The sequence below is a fragment of the Schistocerca serialis genome, chromosome 2 (genome assembly GCF_023864345.2).
Source record: "Schistocerca serialis cubense isolate TAMUIC-IGC-003099 chromosome 2, iqSchSeri2.2, whole genome shotgun sequence".
Classification (NCBI taxonomy): domain Eukaryota; kingdom Metazoa; phylum Arthropoda; class Insecta; order Orthoptera; family Acrididae; genus Schistocerca; species Schistocerca serialis.
The window spans coordinates 365,961,415-365,984,603 of NC_064639.1; the positions used below are offsets into that span (position 1 = coordinate 365,961,415).

The following is a 23,189-nucleotide window of genomic DNA, read 5'->3' on the forward strand; positions in this document are numbered from 1 at the left end:
ATCAGTCCCTAAGCTTAACCTTGAGAGGTGGCATGAGCCCCCTCTCATATTTCTATCTTACGATTTTCCTCTCTAATTGCATGCGGTGAAAAGTTGCTATTCCTTCACACGCAGACTTCCCACGCAGCGTCTCTCATCACCCAGGTGGTCCAGTGACAGGCGGGCTGTGCTGATCTTGAATGGGTAAGCCGACGGGTGTGAGGGAGTCGAGTGAATGCTTTCCAGACGCCGACATTGTCAAAAGACACGCCCGAAGGGGCCTGAGGTAGCGGCTGGGCTAGAGGTTCCGCTACTTCGCAGAAACTTAGCGAAAACACTTTCTGGCGGGCTACCAGCAAGGCGTGGGAATGACTTGTGTACCCAGGCAGTTATGGCGGGAAAATTCCCGCGCTTTCTGCAAAATAGTAACTGTGATTGGCTTGCTCAGGGCATAGCTCTATGACGTAGCAAAATCGGCGCAGAAATTGGCGCCAAGAATCTCCATTGGTGGAATGGTAGTGCTCCGGCAATAGAGTGGAATTTTCCGCCGGTTTTCGAGTTGCTGCTTGGAACGGTTAACCACGGCCACTGTTGTGGGGGCGGGAATGTTCTGTGTTCGGTTTGTACGGGTGCTCTTGTGGGGAGTCGGCTCTCGCCTTTCGGTCGGAGTAGGTTACAAGACTGAGCTCTCGCTTCTCTGGACAGCCTGCCTTCTGTTGGCTGTCTAATATACTTTTATTTAATTGTACTGTTTGACGAAGTTGCTGAAGTTTCGACTTCAACGTAACTTTCCGAGTACAGTTGGCAATTGAGCGTTCTGCATACAAGAGGCCTATGTTGTCTGTCTTGAGCAGTTTTGGCTAAAGTTGACTGAATCGGAGTTACTGGGTGACTTCGCTTGTTAAAATCAACCACTGTACCGTCAGTGATTGTGTGGCGAGCCTTCTTCATCTCCCTCAGAGGCGCATTTGTATTGCTAGGAAGTCTTCAGTGTGGAACAACCAGGCCAGGATAATTTGTTTCGGGCTATACTCGCGACATTATCATCACCACGACGGGACGTTGAAGCAACCAGCCATGGCCTCCGGTATGCCAGATCGTGTCCGTGCAGTTAAGAAGACAGCTTGGTAATGTACGTCTGCAGCACCAACAAAGCAGGCAATTTTGCTAGGGGATAATCCGAGCTCAGCAGAGCGCGCCTGTTCGTCTTTTTCTAACTTTGTTCTGTCTTGGGTGTTCATTGTCTGAATTCTCACTACTGTAGCAGCAATTAATATTGGGTTGGCTGTGTGTCTCTCTTAAGACTTGAGTTGCAAGGAATTGGCTACACATACCACTTCATCATAAATGTCACAATCTAGTTTAGGGACAACTTCACCTTCACAGCATTTATTTGAGTATCCAATTTGAGCCAATGTGATGTATTGTAAATGTTTCATGTGTTTTTGTTTATTATTTTGAGTTATAATAAATTATATTGTTATTTTGGACAGAACTTTCATTCTGTTAATCGGTAGAGCAACCCTATCATTTCTCACTACGTTAATGAAACTTTCCTTTATTTAACTTATTTACCAAATGAAATTACTGAAGGTGCCAAACTCTTTTCTCCTCCACTTGCAGGGTCGATTACAGTCAGTTCGCGTATCTTTTTAATCCATGTGCAACAGCCAAAGTCGGAGTTAGAATAGGGGGGGGGGGGGGCTTAGAGCATCATTTACATATGTAGATTTTAGAAGAATTTAGTGTTAAATACACTGCTAGCCCCGGCACCTCGCAACCTTACACTACTTAACCTAAATTATCCTAAGGACAAACACACACGCCCATGCCCGAGGGAGGACTCGAACCTCCGCCGGGACCAGCCGCACAGTCCATGACTGCAGCACCTTAGACCGCTAGGCTAATCCCGCGCGGCTAATACGGAGTAGGTGGTGTTGTGGTAATGGGGTGTTTTCCATGGTTAAGACGTGGTGCCCTTATTACACTTAAGAAAATGTTAAACACGAAAGGATATGAACACATTTCACTCTATTACATACTGCATACAGGAGGAAAACAATTCTTTTATCAGCATAAATGGACCTCGTCATAAACCAGCATCTGTGAGGCAACGATTCGGTGACAATAACCTTCCTGAAATGGACTGTTCTGTCCAGAGTCCCGACTTGAAAACAATGGAACTTCTTCAGGATGAGTTATGACGTCGGCTTCGCTCCAGACCCCAGAGTCCAATGTCGCAATACCTTCTCTGGTTTCGGCTCTTGAGGATGAATGGATTCCTCCTCAGACATACAGACATCTTACTGAAAGTGTCACAAGGAGAGGCGAAGCGGTCATAAACGCGAAAGTAAGTACACTCCATATTAATGTCCACAGATCACATAATGTATGCTTTACGTGAGTTTCCTAACCCGTTTCAGGCAAATGTCGCGATCATTTCTGTTTTTCTTTCCCATAATTTCCCAGCCCCAAGTAGTGCTCCTTCTCTAAAGACCTCTGCGTTAACGGGACAAATCGTGATCTTCCTTCCATTCCATTATAACGTTTCGAACTGGTGCACTCTCAACAGTCGAAGTAGCAATATTTAGATGTAGTAGTTCCATGGATTTCGGCACCGCTTCAGCATGAATGTAATGAGTAGGTATTAACGATAGTATTTCAATTAGATCGTACCTGCTTTGGTTGGTTGTTTCGGGGAAGGAGACCAGACAGCGAGGTCATCGGTCTCATCGGATTAGGGAAGGACGGGGAAGGAAGTCGGCCGTGCCCTTTGAAAGGAACCATCCCGGCATTTGCCTGGAGCGATTTAGGGAAATCACGGAAAACCTAAATCAGGATGGCCGGACGCGGGATTGAACCGTCGTCCTCCCGAATGCGAGTCCAGTGTCTAACCACTGCGCCACCTCGCTCGGTGTACCTGCTTTCTTCCAGCCTAAGGGGTCATGAGTAACTGCTTTTCCCGGCAGGGCTCTTGGAAGATTTTGAAAAAGTGTGGTGTACTGATGGGGAAATGAGGTGGAGGTTAATTTTTTTTCGTCACACGCAACCACCATACATCTCAGAGCGTAAGAGTGTAAGTTTCTTGAATTCACCGTTTGAATAGCTGTGTGTGTTTCTTTTATTTTTCTATTTATTTTACTTTTTTTCCAGTGAAAATATTCACTTCTGAGTTCCTTATAGCTTACCTGTTTCACCAGTTTTATTTAATTTTTTAGAATTTGTTGTAGAATACGCTCTTCCCAATTTCGATTTCAGCTGTTTGTTATTTCCGTCACAGATGGTCTTCATTCCTAACCTCAGGCAACATTCTATGCATTGTAGAAAAGGGCACCACGAATCGTTGCAGGTTTATTTGACTTGGGGGGGGGGGGGGGAGTGTCACAAAGATGTTGAAAGAACTGAACTTGTAGATTGTTGTAGATAGATGTAAACTTACAAAATTTCAGTAACCGGTATTCGATGATGACCCTAGGGTTATTACAGAGGGACGAGCGGAGACACCTGTGCGTGAGGTCAACATAGCAGTTGGCTACCTGTGAAGCATCTCTGACGCTAGTAAAACATTGTCAAGGTCATCTTGTTCCGCACCGGCGTTGTAGCCGATACCTCATTCAGCTGCTTGTTGGATTCCTGCTGCCGGCTTGTCTAGTCAGATCCTCGTCCGCAGGCCCAGACCTCGCTGTGCGACGGGCTGCCGGAGCAGCTATGGTCCAGCACGACTGGTCTCGTATTAGCTGCTGGAGTGTGCTCGATCCCACTCCGAATTCTGCGTTGACCGTTGGTGACCCATCCGCGACCTGGTGTTGTCGGAACTCGTGAGGTGTTGGTCGATCTCTATCCTACTGGCCAGGTAGGTTTCAGGACCAGGAGGCGCCCAAGTGTTGAAAGAAATGTGGACCCCACGAGGCCCCGCTGCTGGTTACCGGTGCTGTCAGCAGTCTATGATGTGGTGTTGTTGGAAGAGTCAGCTTTTCCATCAGCAGTGGTAGGCAGCAAACAGTTTGAAGTTCACCAGGCGAAGACCGTAATCTCAGGTAAATATTTGGCTGGTTCGTAGCCTGTACTGGAGTATCTAGAACGTAGATTCGCTACAGTACTGGAATGATGCAATCGAGTGCTCTAATTGTGAACGCCATAGTTACCAATGATCAACTCCTTGAGAGCTAGAGAGCTGGAGCATTTAAAGGCAGTTGACGTGAGGGTATGACGCGATGCTCAGTTCGTAATGACTACAAGAGTCCTTCTTACTCTGCTGTATTCGATTAACAGGCTCTTAACTGTTGTGTTGACTGATACTATTTCTTATGGAACAGATACAGTTTCTTTCGACATCTCTTATGAGCTAACAAATATGAGTGTCATGTTTCCATTGGTCTTTCTGTCCTATGCTGTTTTTCTGCTGTGCTCGTTCTCTCTCGGCGCGGTGTTGAGGCCTCATCCACTTGCGACATACCAATCATTTCCTGATTCTACACTTTACTTGTAGCAAAATGACTGCATTTTAATAAAATTTTCTAATTTTCAACCACTTACTATTCTGCGCCGTAACAATATACAACAACACACTATACAAGGGGTCCCAGAAATGTTGCGACAAACTTCTATGGGACGTGGGCCCATTATAAGGACTGAGCATTGCCTAGCAACCCATAACCACAAACATGAGGGGTAAGTGGTAGCAGAGGTCGAAGATCGCAAAGGAAATAAGACAGTGATTCATTTGAAATAATTATTGGACATAATGAGTACACTTGGTGTACGACATGAATATAGATCTAATGTTACCACAGATGCTAGTAGTCTGCACCATCAGGCGCAACACCTGCCAGTCAGCGACGTAGCATTGATTTCTGCGCGTTCTCTAACACACCAGGCAAACGATTCTTGCGACGAGACCCATTTCAATCGCTACAGGATCGCGATGCATTAGAGATTTTATGAGTGCTCGCAGAAAGAAATCAGGGTTAGAGGGGCGGGGCCAGGGAATCGGTCCACCACGCCCAGCCCATCGATGTGGGAATGACCTCTTCAGATGCCTACGAACATCCAGCCTAAACATGCTACGCAATTCTCAATACTGATATTGTGCCCCACCTGCCCTAAAAGTTTGTGGCAGCTTTTATGGGACGCCTTGTACATCACTTCCACAGGGAGAAGGGTCGTCGAGCAGATGCACAAAACTATAGAATTATATCTTTGACATTCATCTGTTGTAGAATTTTAGAACATGTTTTTTGCTCGCGGATCATGTCATTTCTGGAAACCCAGAATCTACTCTATAGGAATCAACATGGATTCCGGAAACAGCGATCGTCTGAGAGCCGACTCGCTTTATTTGTTCATGAGACCCGGAAAATATTAGATACAGGCTCCCAGGTAGATGCTATTTTCCTTGACTTCCGGAAGGCGTTCGATACAGTTCCGCACTGTCGCCTGATAAACAAATTAAGAGCCTAAGGAAAATCAGACCAGCTGTGTGGCTGGATTGAAGAGTTTTTAGCAAACAGAACACAGCATGTTGTTCTCAATGGAGAGACGTCTACAGACGTTAAAGTAACCTCTGGCGTGCCACAGGGTAGTGTTATGGGACCATTGTTTTTCACAATATATATAAATGACCTAGTAGATAGTGTCGGAAGTTCCATGCGGCTTTTCGCGGATGATGCTGTAGTATACAGAGAAGTTGCAGCATTAGAAAATTGCAGCATTAGAAAATTGCAGCGAAGTGCAGGAAGATCTGCAGCGGATAGACACTTGGTACAGGGAGTGGCAACTGACTCTTAACATAGACAAATGTAATGTATTGCGAATACATAGAAAGAAGGATCCTTTATTGTATGATTATATGATAGCGGAACAAACACTGGTAGCAGTTACTTCTGGAAAATATCTGGGAGTATGCGTGCGGAACGATTTGAAGTGGAATGATCATATAAAATTAATTGTTGGTAAGGCGGGTGCCATTTTGAGATTCATTGGGAGAGTCCTTAGAAAATGTACTCCATCAACAAAGGAGGTGGCTTACAAAACACTCGTTCGACCTATGCTTGAGTATTGCTCATCAGTGTGGGATCCGTGCCAGGTCGGGTTGACGGAGGAGATAGAGAAGGTCCAAAGAAGAGTGGCGCGTTTCGTCACAGCGTTATTTGGTAAGCTTGATAGCGCTACGGAGATGTTTGGCAAACTCAAGTGACAGACTCTGCAAGAAAGGCGCTCTACATCGCGGTGTAGCTTGCTGTCCAGGTCTCGAGAGAGTGCGTTTCTGGATGAGGTATCGAATATATTGCTTCCCCCTACTTATACCTCCCGAGGAGATCACGAATGCAAAATTAGAGAGATTCGAGTGCGCAGGGAGGCTTTCCGGCAGTCGTTCTTCCCGCGAACCATACGCGACTGGAACAGGAAAGGGAGGTAACGACAGTGGCACGTAAAGTGCCGTCCGCCACACACCGTTGGGTGACTTGTGGAGTATAAATGTAGATGTAGATGTACCGGGTGATCAAAAGTCAGTATAAATTTGAAAACTGAATAACCTCTCTATCTACATTATTCCGTGGTTTATTAAGTTATCAAAATTATACTGACTTTTTGATCACCCGGTAGATCGTGAGGATAAGACCTGTTTTGATTGCAGCAGGCATTTAAACAATCATTCCCCCAGCTCTCCATATGTGAATGGAACGGGAAAACGTTCTTTTATCTGTTACAAAGGGACTGGACTTATCCTACACCATACACTTCACTGTGGTTTGCAGAATGTGGATGTAGACGTAGATACAAATGTAGTGTATTTGAACCGCTATCAGCTATTACTGCCACATCCCATGGTTAAACTATACTTCTTCCACAGGTTCAAAACGAGAAAGTACTATGTTTTTTTTTTCCTTCAAGTGAATGTGAATATGTTTCCTATAATATTAAAACATACTTGTTTCATTTGTAAACAGCTTTTGTTTTGTATCTTTACTAATCGCTGATGTACATAACTGTACTCTTGGAGGTTTCGAAACGGTTATTAACCACCTCCTAGGACAAATTTCCACTAATGGTACAGCGAAATGTTCACTGAACGGACGCAGCTACCAAATTTGTACAAGAAGCGCTTGCACTACGGGATTGTACAGGGGCGAAGGCGCAACGTCATCTATCTCTGAACTCCTGAAGTTCTCGCATGAGCATAGTTTTCAAGACCTGTTTGCTGTGTGAGAACGAAGCTCCACTAACTACAACGAGACAGTCAAACAAGCGGCCGATCTAGGCGCGCAGTCCGGAACCGCGGGGCTGCTACGGTCGCAGGTTCGAATCCTGCCTCGGGCATGGATGTGTGTGATGTCCTTAGGTTAGTTAGGTTTAATTAGTTCTAAGTTCTAGGGGACTTATGACCACAGCAGTTGAGTCCCATAGTGCTCAGAGCCATTTGAGCCAAGCGGCCGAGTAACGATAGGTAAACGTCCGCTATGTGTACAACTTATCAAAGGAACCGTAAGGTACACAGAGGTGTCGCCCGAGACTGATGTGAAGCAAAAGCTGTAGGAGAGCGATTCATCTCTGTGAGCCTCCACGTGCGCCACAGCAACAAAACTTTGATAAGGCAACGTCACCGGAAAGAAACAGGTAAATTATCGGACTTTGCTGTTGTTGAGCAAGTAAAGAGGGCACTAAAAACTGCAATAGGCACTGTGCCTTTCTTACATTATGAACTTCGAACGCATATCTAGCCAGTGCGTTACCAACTACGACTTTTCCGACAGAAAGTTTTTGTTTGTCACTTAAAATTATATACGGAAGGTACTCAAAGTAGTAATTATTACCTCGAAAAAGTATACATACCTGATTACTTTATTGTTTGCTCACACGCACATAGCTGCAGTCCCGCTATTAATTGAAATACACGCGCCACATTACCGTATGACGATACTAGACGAGCTGAAACAGTAAGGCACATCTCGTCTCCAATCTATCATTGGACTGCGCCATTCGCTTTTGGTCCCTCTATCGGCCTGCTACGGTAATGTGGCGCAGAGATGTCAATGTGTAATAGGACTGTAGACATCCATACATATTATAAAAATGGATGTGTGTACGGGGGTGTACGTTCCACATCTCCTCCTAAACCATTGGGCCGATTTCAACCAACCCTGATACACATATACCTCACTGTGAGGCAACAGTCACTATGGTGAGGGGGGGGGGGAGGAGGATAAGAACTATCTGTATATCATAGTTCAGAAGATGTGACGTCGCCAACAATCATATGTGTGAAAAACTGCTGTATCATGGTTCAAATGGTTCAAATGGCTCTGAGCACTATGGGACTTAACTGCTGAGGTCATCAGTCCCCTAGAACTTAGAACTACTTGAACCTAACTAACCTAAGGACATCACACACATCCATGCCCGAAGCAGGATTCGAACCAGCGACCGTAGCGGTCGCGCGGTTCCAGACTGTAGCGCCTAGAACCGCTCGGCCACACCGGCCGGCGCTGCATCATGCATGGCGTTTAAATTTGTTACTTCTTTGCTACTAACTCTACTCGCAACACATTTCGGTGACAGTATGCATAACGCCGCTCGTTGTACCTACACGAATATATGATTGCACGACATATGATTCAAGAGATATGACGTCATAAACATTGAGATGCGTGAGAAACTCCGCATCATACATAAAGTTTCAATACATTTATCCTTTACTGCTACAGTCGAGTCAACTTAAGGAAATCCATGATACCTGGTAGCTCTTTTGACAGCTAAGCGCAAACGACTAGGCGAAAACAAAAGCCGTCTATAGAGCTATGAAGAGACCTTGCCATAGATAGGTGTACAAAATCCTGCCGTAGACACGCGAAGCAGATGCTACAGTCGCACGGACGCCGTTTCATGAATTCAAAAGTGTTTTAACGAATACGTGGAAACGCAGTTTTTTCGATGTTACACTACAAACACAGTTTTTATTTGTTTCTAATATAAAGTTTACAACATGATATTATTAACTTTGACAATAAGGCTACAAGTAAGAAATCCCTGCCATCATTGCAACTGAAATGGCCTATTTACAGTGCTCAGACAGACACCAAAAGTGTGTAATGCAAGAGTTGTTACATGGTCAAACCATGTTTTTCCAATATGCAATAATATGTGGAGCTATGTTGATTGTAGATCTGAGTAAGTCATCCAAGAGAATTGCATGCAAGGGACGGTTTAAGCTAAAATAGGCTCTGATGCAGCTATGTTATAATTATAATAGTTTTATTACAACACTGGTGACAGATCATAAGGAACAATGATAGTCATAAAATACCTAGAAGAAATTTTAAGTAATTTCATTGAGTGCCGACCGCGGTGGCCGAGCAGTTCTAGGCGCTTCAGTCCGGAACCGCGCGACTGCTACTGTCGCAGGTTCGAATCCTGCCTCGGGCATGGATGTGTGTCATGTCCTTAGGTTAGTTAGGTTTAAGTAGTTCTAAGTTCTAGGGGACTGATGACCTCAGGTGTTAAGTCCCATAGTACTCAGAGCCATTTGAACAATTTTTTCATTGAGTGACAACTACGCAAAATTAGACAGTTTAGATGTAAAACAGAGATTCAATGTGCTATAGAACACCACCAGAAGCGCCATTTAAGCTCCATATACGCATATAAAATATTGTCAAACATTCAAATATTGCGATTTGATACTAATTACCTTATGACAACATAGATTAAAATATACTTAATATCGGAACTCAGTAATTGGGAGGAATATTTTTTGTTAACACTGAAGCCACTCTATACCTTAATTCTTTAATGACTACCAGTGTTCACTAGACTTTATATTTACCTCATATTCACATTCTCTTGTTTGCATAATTACACCAAAGTATGCAGTATAATAGGTAAGCAATGTAAAATACTTGAAACATCATTTGTAATTAAAGAGAAATTATGTGATCCTTTATTACAAATGTAAATATAGACTGACTTTTATCCGTAGAAATCATATTGAACTATATGGTTTCTATTAAATGAAATCATATTTAATTTCTATTTACAATTTATATTAGAAAAAGAGACAACTTATATTTTGCTTATAAATTTGCCGCCTTTGTCAGCTAGTGTGTCTATAAACAAACAAAACATTTATGACTTAACTTCAGTTTTTTGAGGTGGTAATTCAGACATGACGATTACTCCTCGTACTCTGTTCAGAGAATTCATTCTCGATAACAACCAATAAGCTCTCGCCCTGGGACGCTGACCAAATCACACGACTTATTTCTGTACTCCGTTGTCCCAGGCTAAACTACGATGGCTGGATGCCTCGGCTAACGACAACGCCACGAAATTATCAGCCTTGGGGGAAGCGCTCTCTGTTTGATTTTAGCCAGTTCGACAACATTTTAATAGCGATTTTATAATATTCATCATAAAAATAATCGAAAGAGGGAAAAAATTATTTTCATGTATTCGTGAAAATACACTGCTGGCCATTAAAATTGCTACACCAAGAAGAAATGCAGATGATAAACGGGTATTCATTGTACAAATATATTATACTAGAACTGAATTGCGATTATATTTTCACGCAATTTGGGTGCATAGATCCTGAGAAATCAGTACCCAGAACAACCAACTCTGGCAGTAATAACGGCCTTGATACGCCTGGGCAATAAGTCAAACAGAGCTTGGATGGCGTGTACAGGTACAACTGCCCATGCAGCTTAAACACGATACCACAGTTCATTAAGAGTAGTGACTGGCGTATTGTGACGAGCCAGATGCTCGGCCACCATTGACCAGACGTTTTCATTTGGTGAGAGATCTGGAGAACGTGCTGGCCAGGGCAGCAGTCGAACATTTTCTGTATTCAGAAAGGCCCGTACAGGACCTGCTACATGCGGCCGTGCATTATCATGCTGAAATGTAGGGTTTCGCAGCGATCGAATGAAGGGTAGAGCCACGGGTCGTAACACATCTGAAATGTAACGTCCACTGTTCAAAGTGCCGTCAATGCGAACAAAAGGTGACCGAGACGTGTAACCAATGGCTCCCCATACCATTACGCCGGGTGATACGCCAGTATGGCGATGACGAATACACGGTTCCAATGTGCGTTCACCGCGATGTCGCCAAACACGGATGCGATCATCATGCTGCTGTAAACAGAACCTGAATTCATCCGAAAAATTGACGTTTTGCCATTCGTTGAGTACACCATCGCAGGCGCTCCTGTCTGTTCAAAAATCAAATGACTCTGAGCACTATGGGACTTAACTTCTAAGGTCATCAGTCCCCTAGAACTTAGAACTACTTAAACCTAACTAACCTAAGGCCATCACACACATCCATGCCCGAGGCAGGATTCGAACCTGCGACCTTAGCGGTCACGCGGTTCCAGACAGTAGGGCCTAGAGCCGCTCGGCTAGTATCAGCAGCTGATTTTCCTATACAGCTGCATTTCTCCAAATGTTTCATTCCTGTCTGTGATGCAGCGTCAAGGGTAACCTCAGCCATGGTCTCCGAGCCGATAGTCCATGTTGCTGCAAACGTCGTCGAACTGTTCGTACAGATGGTTGTTATCTGCAAACGTCCACATCTGCTGACTCAGGGATCGAGACGTGGCTGCACGTTCCGTTACAGACATGCGGATAAGATGCCTGTCATCTCGACTGTTAGTGATACAAGGCTGTTGGTATCCAGCACGGCGTTCTGTATAACCCTCCTGAACCCACAGATCCCATATCCTGCTAACAGTCATTGGATCTCGACCAACGCGAGCAGCAATACGATAAACCCCAATCGCGATGGGCTACTACCCGACCTTTATCAAAGTCGGAAACGTGACGGTACGCATTTCTCCCCCTTACACGAGGCATCACAACAACATTTCACCAGTCAACGCCGGTCAACTGCTGTTGTGTATGAGAAATCGGGTGGAAACTTTCCTCATGTCAGCACGTTGTAGGTGTCGCCACCGGCGCCAACCTTGTGTGAATGTTCTGAAAAGCTAATCATTTGCATATCATAGCATCTTCTTCCCGTCGGTTAAATTTCGCGTCTGTAGCACGTCATATTCGTGGTGTAGCAATTTTAATGGCCAGTAGTGTACATTTGAAATTATGAAACAGTCGTACAAGGAAATACGCATTATGTAAGAATGTGCAAGTTCACTAAACAACTAATTCCATCCGAATAGCCTTGGAGTCCCAACGGAATCGACTGGCCTCCGTGTCTTCCTCAGCCTACAGGCGTCATTGTATACGAGTATGGAGGGGCACGAGGTCAGCACACCGCTCTCCAGGCTGTTGTCATTTTTCGTGATCGGAGTGGCTACTTCTCAATGAAGTAGGCCCCTGGGTTTTAAACCTTAGTGTATGATGCGGCATATTTTCATGTATCTCAGTGTTAAAGACATATCTGCTGAGCCATATGTGGTACACTTTTCTAGGTGTATTTGGTGGCACATGTGAACACTGTCTGAGATTTATAGCAAACACAGGTGGTAACAAAGAAGAAATACATTTAGAAATTATGTACGATGCAGCAGTTTTTCATGTGATTGTTTATGCCGCATTTCCTGAGCTATGATAGGTAGGTAGTTCTTTCCCCTCAGAGCGTTTGTTGCCTGACAGTAATGGGTAAGTGGAAAAAGTTAGGTTGAAATCGGGGTATAACATGTATGGGTATCGCTTCTTTATTTAGTCGCATGTCGCTGTAAGAAGACCGGTAAAGAAACTAAGTTTTTCGATTATGTTTCACGATATACATAATGGACATTTTAACATAAATTACCTAATGTGTTGTTATTTGCTTCTTTACGACTACTAAGAAAGGTCTCTAGTATATGATTTTTTTCTGATTCCACCTTGTCAGTTGTGCTATTTAAAATCAAGCAGAATAGGTTGGTTGGTTGGTTTGGGGAAGGAGACCAGACAGCGTGGTCATCGGTCTCATCGGATTAGGGAAGGATGGGGAAGGAAGTCGGCCGTGCCCTTTCAGAGGAACCATCCCGGCATTTGCCTAGAGTGATTTAGGGAAATCACGGAAAACCTAAATCAGGATGGCCGGACGCGGGATTGAACCGTCGTCCTCCCGAATGCGAGTCCAGTGTCTAACCACTGCGCCACCTCGCTCGGTCAAGCAGAATACCTCGAGTTTCGACACTTCACTTATCGATCACACTTTAAATCCAGACGTCTTTCCCTTCACCCCCAGCTAATCTGTTAACTATTCTTCTAACAAGGAATTCCTGTTCCCGTGGATAAGAGCCCTTCACACAGCTCTCTGTATCAGTTGCACATAAAACGTGTCTTTTTTCGAAAGTACCACGGGGATCAACAGCTACGTGTCTATTACACGGAAAGTATCAGCCTTAACTGCTGCTGACCTTTGACTTCCCTCGGACTAAACCTGTTTCACCCGTGACGGGAGGCTTAACAGCAACAATGTATCGCCTGTTGAGAATATCCACGTGACAGTCGTGACAAGTCGGCAAGAAAGCTTTATGTTGAACAAGTCCTGCTAAGTCCTCGCTTTACTCCAAAACAGTTTCTCAATGTATGAAGGCTTTCACGACCGGATGACATATCTTCTGGTAAACCTTGCGGGATGTAAGGTCGTGGTCCACGAAACTCTTCAGCTCCTAACGTTTCGTCCACAGCTGCGCTGGACATCTTCAGAGGGGTGTTTCTCCTCCGGTGAGTCTTGCCGGGTCAGTCGGCAAGACTCACCGAAGGAGAAACACCCCTCTGAAGATGTCCAGCGCAGCTCTGGACGAAACGTTAGGAGCTGAAGAGTTTCATGGACCACGACCTTACATCCCGCAAGGTTTACCAGAAGATAGTTTCTCAATGACTCACACCCCACTTTGCTTGAAGAAATACCTGGTGTCTTCCTGTTGGCTCACATAAAAAGTCTTGCACACGTCACACGTATCGAGACTGACGAGAACCATTAGCAAGAGTTATCGATATTCTGCGATATTGTGAGAGAACCCTAGAGCTGTTGCTCCAACGAGCAGGACAGAAATTGATGCGATGATGCCATGTGTGTGTAGAAGATAGGGGGCACCGGGAACTGCTGCGAATGTTGGCCTTCGTATAACTTGAGCAGATAGATAAAACTGTTCCAAAAACTGCTGTTTGGATTTTTATCATTTGCATCAGAACACTAGTAAATTAGAAAGTGTTTAAATTTCATTCACAAATTTTGGCCCAATTGCTTCCACACGACAAAGTCATATTTTCAGTTGTTACAGATGTAAAACACAAACATGGTCTCTTTAAGTTTCCTGTATGAAATCATGGAGAAACATTTGCATAAGATCAGGACGGGTACATTAGGCGAGACATAGCGAATTTCAAGGACTTTTAACGATCTTACGTGAACTCATTTACATCAGAATGGTAAAACTGCAGCAGAGTCAATGAACTGGCAAAAGTGAAAATGCAACACAAATGAGCACAGTTTTTATACGAAGGGACTGATAGTAACTGTTTTGTAGAACTCACAGATAATCATCTGCATACACATACATATTCCGCATCCATATATACCAATGTGCTATGCATGGGCCGAGTACCTTGTGGAGCGCTTGTGCTCTAAACTTTCTCGGTTCTGTTTCGCGAAAAGAAACGTTTTCTTCCCTTGAGGGATTCCCACTTGAGTTCACGGGATCGTTACCGTAATAGTCGTGTTGATCGAACCTACCTGTAACAAATTCAACAACGTTGCAGTATTACTCCTAGATATTTAAACAACGTGACTGTCTCAAGCTGCTCTCCATTAATACTGTATTCGAAATTTGTGGTATTGTTTTCCCTATTGATCTGCATTAACGTACAATTTTCCACATTTGGAGCATCCTAAATGCTATTCTGTTTGGAAAGGAGTAGAAGGCCACCAGATTGTTTATTGCCAGTTGACTGAACAACCAAGGTACACGCAAAACACACGTGAATTTTAAGCTTACCGATTTATCCCTTGTCTATAGAAGTTATTAATTACAGTATGTAAAATTCTGTTTCAGAGCTGCAATAAAAGAGGCTAAAATTTTTGTCGACTGAAGACGTTTCCTGTGTTGTAGATGAGTATTACATGGAGATGGAAACAGACTTATTTTCTAAATGAATACGTACATTACGATCTTGATGGAACAAAGACACTGATCATAATGGAGGCTACAAAAGTAAAATTTCCATTTTTGCCGAAAAATGTTATTAACTGTGGTGTCCTTTTTAGCCAAGGTAACCAGTTCCCCTTACATCTAACTCAATTTGTCTCGAAATCAGACTTTACGGAATACTAAATGTAAAGAACCGGGTATTTCATATTCATCCGATTTCACGAGAAAGTATCTTCCACAACAAAGAAGATAAAATCGTGGGGTGAATTTTAAATTTCATCTTAAAGCTTACCGAGGAAGGGGTCTCCTGGGTGCGGCTAGCTTGCTTGCTCGCACGTTCATTAATCAACAAGCGTCGGGTCAAGATTGAGACAACACAGGAACAAATGGTTCAAATGGTTCTGAGCACTATGGGACTTAACTTCTGAGGTCATCAGTCCCCTATAACTTAGAACTAATTAAACCTAACTAACCTAAGGACATCACACACATCCATGCCCGAGGCGGGATTCGAACCCGCGGTCGTAGCGGTCGCGCGGTTCCAGACTGTAGCGCCTAGAACCGCTCGGTCACCCCGGCCGGCCAACACAGGAACAAAAGATATTTAGCGGTCTCCATCTCAACACGTGCAATTCAGTGACGGCTGTGTGGTGTAATTGTTGTAGTGTGTATAGCAGTGCACTTTTCACGGTAAGGAGCTTACGGACCTTGCGTGGCCTCAAATATCGCCCGATCTCATGGCATGGTGCTGAAGGTAAAAAGATTCCTTCTGTATGCCCCTCTTTCCGAAGGACTGGCATGAACGACAACCCCGCCTAGTAATACCAACGTATGCTCTAACTCCAGACATTATCGCAAAAGTATGGGACGAGTTTGACTATCGTCTGAGTGTTTGCCGTGCGTCCAGTGGGTATCATATTGAACACTTGTGGAAAGTGAATGAAATGTCATCGTAAAAAAGGGCAAAAGGTTGTATGTGCATGTTTGTAAAAGATATACCCTTGTAAGAACTTTACGGTCCAAAGCTTAAGTTAAAATTCATCCCAAGTTTCTACAAGGGGCGATCAATAAGTTTTCGTTTGAGGGCATTGCTGCAGCGTATATGCAACCCAGCGCGACTTCGGAGTGAGTGTAGAACTGACATTTAATCAAGCGGTTTAGTGACGCTTCCGAAACGAAACTTTTTGATCGCCCCTTATATCTTTATTCATCTAGAAGATAGCCGACGTTGCTTCTCCCCTGGCCCCCTCCCACCCACTGGATGACAACGTTATCTCCTGTGGAGCCCACCTGCATAAATATGGTAGTTACGACCGTTCAGTGAACATTTGGATTTATCTTCCATTTCGAAATCTCCAAGACTATAGTGATTTACATAATTGATTAGTGAAAATATAAAGCAAAAACTGTTTACTTAGGAATGAATTATGTCTTTAAGTATGACAGGAATCAGATTCATATTCACCTGAACAGAGGAGAAACACAATACTTTTACGTTTTGAAGATATGGGAGAAGTTTACTTTACCCACGGGATATAGCAGTTACAAATATTTTTTTTTTTTAATTTATTTATTGCCAAATTATACCTGTTACCTGATGTTTAAAACAGGTCGTACATCTTACAATTTTCGTTTTTCATCTTTTTACAGTTTTCTTTCCTTTTGTTTTATCTACAAAATTTACAAAGAATGATTCAAAATAACAATAATTTGAGGTTGAAATATAAATAAAATTTTGTTATTTTTAAGAAGAATATAAAAAGAAGATAGGATAGATGAGAGATTTGTTAGTACCATCACCGAGTGTGACTGACGGTGAATACCTCGGAATGGTTTCATCGAGCCGTTGACCGCCAGTCACACACACACACACACACACACACACACACACACACACACACACACACACAAATGGTTATTAGTAGAGAAATGTTTCTTATCCTATTTGTTACTAATCCTATGTATTAACTAGATATAGCAGTTACAGCTGAATGTTGTCCAAGTACACTACCACGCGTAATACATTGCCTGAGGTTAGGAATGAAGACCAGTTGAGACGGAGATAACGGGCGCTGATAAACGAAACTGGGAAAAGCGTTTTAAATAATCTGAGCGAAATTAAATATAAAGTGGTGAAAGAAGTAAGCTATAAGAAGTTCACCACTGGAAATTTTTCCTTTGGTTCAAATGGTTCAAATGGCTCTGAGCACTATGGGACTTAACATCTATGGTCATCAGTCCCCTAGAACTTACAACTACTTAAACCTAACTAACCTAAGGACATCACACAACACCCAGTCATCACGAGGCAGAGAAAATCCCTGACACCGCCGGGAATCGAACCCGGGAACCCGGGCGTGGGAAGCGAGAACGCTACCGCACGACCACGAGCTGCGGACAAAAAAAAAAAAATCCTTTAAAAAATAAAAAACTTCATCGTGCACTCTAACATGTAAGTCCTTGGTGGTTGAGCGTTTTTTTTAAATTTTTATTATTTTTTATTTTTAGAACGCGTAAATGTAAAAATTCATTCCAAGTTTCTGTCTTGTTTCATGTAGAGGATATAGTCTTGTGAAATCGGATTACTCGCTCTGGTCCCCCTTATTTGTACGTAGACATCGACTCAGTAGATAAAAACGGCCGACTAAAACGCTGCATTTCTAAAAGGTACAGATGAATAACTGCTGATGCTGCTACCCCTGCAGCTTCTGCCGATGCCCTGGGATAAAAGAGTCCGTTGCACAGCGTGTAGCAGGTATGAGACGGACTGCGAGCGGAAGTGGACGGTAATTAGATGGTAGCGGCGGACGCCTCGCCCTATTACCGCAGGCAGGATCTCGTCGCTTAAACGCTTCTGTCATTATGCGCCAGCGATAAACATCAAAGGAGATGCGGTGCTCTGTCTCAAGCAGCTGGAACTAGGTAGCAGTGCAATTTATCTACACTTTACCACTCAGAAGTGAAAAAGAACAACTCTGAGATGATACCTGGGCTATTATAGGAGAGATATCAGATGCTAATGGTTTCGTTTGTGCAGTAGCTGCGACGATAAGAAAGAGATATTCGGCTGAGAAAGTGCATCATGTGTGTCATTATACAGATTGGAGTAAGCTCAAGAGTTAAAAGCACACGTATTTCCTCAGTCATTGACGATACCAGAACAATGTTATGGACAAGTGATGGAATCTAAAGAGGTGGATTTTTTGCTGTGTGGCTGATAATCAAATAGAAACAGCTACGTTTATTAATAAAATTATGTATCTTTTAGCAACATTCGAGAGCCATTAAGGGCAATAGCTTTTCTTTTTCAATTCACTCATGCACTGCCCTAAAAGCAGGCCTCTCACTACGAGCTCAATATTACCCATTCTGCCCTCGTGCACCATACTTTCAATTTTACAATGTTACGAAATTAATCTGATTTCGTCTATTGGCAGGTGGTTTCACTATCTAGCGACTTGCTTCCATTTATAGTCTCTCCTAAAACGTCCTTTATAGGACAGAACGTAGTCATCGAGAACCCTAGTCAACTTCGTTACCCACATTTTGCTGCCGGTTTCGACAGTCTTCTCTCATTCATTCTTTCCAATAACTTCTCATTCCCTGCTTTGTCCTTCCATTTCACTCCACCTACAGAAACAGCGCTGTGTTTATGACACTAGACGCGTATTCAGGAGGAGCAGGCTTCAAATCCGCTTCACACTACAACACACCCCTTCCTCTCCGGATGGTAGACTAAGTAAAGAATTACGGCGTTGCTAATCGGTTGATATTAATTTGAGATATGGCGTCGAATCTGGAGTGAAAGTACGAAGGCTGTTCAATAAAGAATACCATAATTTTTTTTGACAACATACCTTTACTCATATAATTTTGATGGTCCTTCTCAAAGTAGTCTCCCATGAATGCGATGCACTTGTCCCAGCGTTTCTGCCAGTCTTCAAATACATGCTGGAAACCATTTTTTGAGAGGACCTTCAAAATCGCCTCCGCAGCCTTCACCACTGCGTCTGATGATTGATAATGCCTCCTATGAAGGTGTTTCTTCATGTTAGGGAACGAAAAAAATCATATGGGGCTAAATCCAGGCTATATGGAGAGTGAGGGATGCACTTCACGTAGATTTTTGCAAGATATTCAACAACAACATTAGCAATATGCGGTCGCGCGTTACCGTGGTGCAGCATTCAGCCTGCTACACGGAAATGTCGTCTTTTGCGCCTGATATGGAGTTGCAATATTCTGTGAATATCAAAGAATGAGATGATCAGAAGCAACCACATTTGCTTTTTTGGGGGTCGATGATGGAGATTTCCACACTGAACTTTGCTGTTTGTTCTCAGGATCAAAATGATGTAGCCAGGATTCATCAGTAGTGATTGCATTTGAAAGAAACTACGTATCTTCCCATAACATCAACTTTAACTGCATGCAGGCCTGCACGTGAATGTCCCTTTGTTTGAGAATCAAATGATGTGTAATTTTTCTGTCACCAACGTGTAGGTGGCACCAAACGAAATGTTCGGTATTTCAGAAAGTGATTTTAACGTAATTCGTCGATCCTCACAATGACAGCAGCAGTGTTGATGTTTTCTTCTGTAAGGGCAGTAACTGGAGCACCGGGTCCACCTTCCTTTGAAACTGTCTTCCGTCTTTACAGATTTTAAATCACCTTCGAGCTGTGCTGTAGGGAAGGATAGACTCTCCATAGGCCTCCTGTAACATTTTATAGGCCTCAGCCGAAGATTTGTTGAGACGAAAGCAGAATTTCAGAGCCGCATATTGTTCCTCGCGTGTACCTCCATTGCAGTGGTAGGCGATAAAGAGCATGTCTGACCTTGCCTGCCTCTCACAGGCGGGAACCAGGAGTCCCAACATTGAAGCTACTACGACGTGTTTGTTGCACATTACCATAAGCTAACTGAATATCATAAGATTAAATTTTAGCTCGAGAAATTATGACCATAAAAAATTATGATCATTCTTTATTGAACAGCCCTCGTATAACCCGGTAGAAGTCTGGTGCTGTCGCAACTTGATCGTTATTGTGCGATTTACTTTGCGCTATAACGATCGGTAGAAATAAAAAATGTTCAAAATAATACGGCACCTAACTAGTGAAATTTCGGGCAACGGCCTTGCCGCAGTGGGAACAACGGTTTCCGTCAGATCACCGAAGTTAAGCGCTGTCGGGCGTGGCCGGCACTTGGATGGGTGACCATCCGGGCCACCATGTGCTGTTGCCATTTTTCGGGGTGCCCTCAGCCTCGTGATGCCAATTGAGGAGCTACTCGACCGAATAGTCAAAGAAAACCATCGTAACGACGGGGAGAGCGGTGTGCTGACCACACGCCCCTCCTATCCGCATTCTCAACTGAGGACGACACGGCAGTCGGATGGTCCCGATGGGCCACTTGTGGCCTGAAGACGGGGTGCTTAACTAGTGAAATTTTGGACCTAAATGACGAACTTATTTTTACTCTGTTTGTAAATTACTGCAAATGAACGGTCGCCAGCTCACTTCGTGTGACCGAAATCGCTTAAAACTCTTGACTTTGAAATTAAATTACTTTACTGCTGTAGCGTGTTGGCAGGCGTGGACAGTCGCAAAGGCACCGACTCGCGCTCGTTATGAAAACACAATGATCACCCAGAAAAATTCTCAGTCATGGACAAAAGCAAACTTGCAGCTACATCGTGAAACTAATTACTAGCTCTTTACCCTACCAGTTACCTAACAACTGAACTGCTGTTAAACTGTTTTGAAAGTATTTAAATTGACCGATCTACAATAGTAAATGGCTTTTAACATGATTACGGAATTCGCTGCTTTGACTTATTGTTACGTAAATTACTTCTCATGCCAAAATTGTCTGAAGATGAAGGATTGTTACATATAATGCTTTGTCAAATTACTTGTCAATAATCAGCACTTAAGTAGCAAGTTCAAGAAAACTAATTTTTTTGTTCACTTTCATTGAAACTATGACTCAGTTCGATAAAATTCACACTAATTATCATTTACTTTCAGTTCATTAATGACTCACTCGGTTAATTATGGATACGGAGATGATTCTGTCAGGTAGTTGTTACTGAGGTGAGGATTATCCACCTTAACACAGTTAAGTTACTAAAGTATTCGTTATTGGATGATTCGCAACTAACACTGGCAAGCCTTTTACGGGTCTTACTTGAGAGCGGTGCCGTCGGCGCGGCCAGATCCGCTGTACCACGACAATGTACGGCCACGGGCTCTTCACACAATTAACTTTAGGCCCCCAGAGCTCTTCTTAAACACCAGTTAACCTTGACGCTTTGCACTGTGCCGAATTACTTCTCCACATTATGCCTGGCCATACCGTACGTGGGATCTCGCAGTGAAACAAGCCTTGCGTTCTCTCGCAGCAGATTTCCTCCTTTGCGTCCGACCTACTCACTCGCTACTAACAGACTCTTCGTTACCACCTGAAAGACATTGTCCGACTGCTCTGCGCTCCTGCGCCCAGCGGCAGTACGACGATAACAATAACCTCTTTGGATTTACCTAGCGCTTTTCCCTGGCTTGGCCAGTGCCTCTTCTACAATTCTTTACGTTTTCTTTCATTGGTTATTTTTCACACAGGAAATTATTAAAACATATATACATCACAATAATATACGCAACATATTTATACACTTCATTTAAATGCACGTAGTCAATAAATCAGGAAGAACATATTCGGGCACTGTGTTGTTGTTACAAGACCATCCACATTTATGTTTTTCTGATGCCTCTAAATCAATTATAACAAATTCCTGGATGGTTCCATCGTAGATAATATGGTCGATTTCGAGACACATTTTCCACCACTCCGATCATATGTTTGATTTGTAATGACCTCTTCGTCAATAGGACATTCAACTCTAATCTTTCTTCCTTCACAGTCGTTAAACGGCAATTGTACCCGAAATTCAACATTCTTTTATTTTCTCTAAAACAGTTTTTTTAAAAAAAATCGGTCTTTTTTATTCTCACCAAACACGGACACTTATGTTTTCTTGCTTTCATACTCTATTTATATCATTATCAGCGAAACTAATGTTTCGCATGTAGATTTGTGTACCTTCGTATCTCACAATTTCTCTTTCATCAATGTACCGCTCCGTCATTAAGTTACCTTTCATTCTAGAACCTAAGACTATTCTCACCAGAACAAAATACCCTATACTTCAGAATGAGATTTCACTTTGCAGCGGAGTGTGCGCTGATATGAAACTTCCTGGCAGATTAAAACTGTGTGCCCGACCGAGACTCGAACTCGGGACCTTTGCCTTTCGCGGGCAAGTGCTCTACCATCTGAGCTACCGAAGCACGACTCACGCCCGGTACTCACAGCTTTACTTCTGCCAGTATCTCGTCTCCTACCTTCCAAACTTTACAGAAGCTCTCCTGCGAACCTTGCAGAAATAGCACTCCTGAAAGAAAGGATATTGTGGAGACATGGCTTAGCCACAGCCTGGGGGACGTCTCGGGAATGAGATTTCACTCTGCAGCGGAGTGTGCACTGATATGAAACTTCCTGGCAGATTAAAACTGTGTGCCCGACCGAGACTCGAACTCGGGATCTTTGCCTTTCGCGGGCAAGTGCTCTACCTTCTGAGCTACCGAAGCACGACTCACGCCCGGTACTCACAGCTTTACGTCTGCCAGTATCTCGTCTCCCACCTTCCAAACTTTACAGAAGCTCTCCTGCGAACCTCATTCTGGAGACATCCCCCAGGCTGTGGCTAAGCCATGTCACCACAATATCCTTTCTTTCAGGAGTGCTAGTTCTGCAAGGTTCGCAGGAGAGCTTCTGTAAAGTTTGGTAGGTAGGAGACGAGATACTGGCAGAAGTAAAGCTGTGAGTACCGGGCGTGAGTCGTGCTTCGGTAGCTCAGATGGTAGAGCACTTGCCCGCGAAAGGCAAAGGTCCCGAGTTCGAGTCTCGGTCGGGCACTCAGTTTTAATCTGCCAGGAAGATTCATACCCTATACTTGTCACTTACAAAATACTTTTTCTTTCACCTTGTGCTTCTGAGAGCCCATCCAGTGGCCAAAATCTATGAACTGGCAGTTCCTGGCA

General features: G+C 43.6%; 1 pseudogene; it reads left to right on the forward strand.

The window, feature by feature from the left end:
• The first annotated feature begins 20,213 nt into the window (after nt 1-20,213).
• Nucleotides 20,214-20,331, forward strand: LOC126459526 (5S ribosomal RNA; annotated as a pseudogene).
• The last annotated feature ends 2,858 nt before the right edge of the window (nt 20,332-23,189 follow it).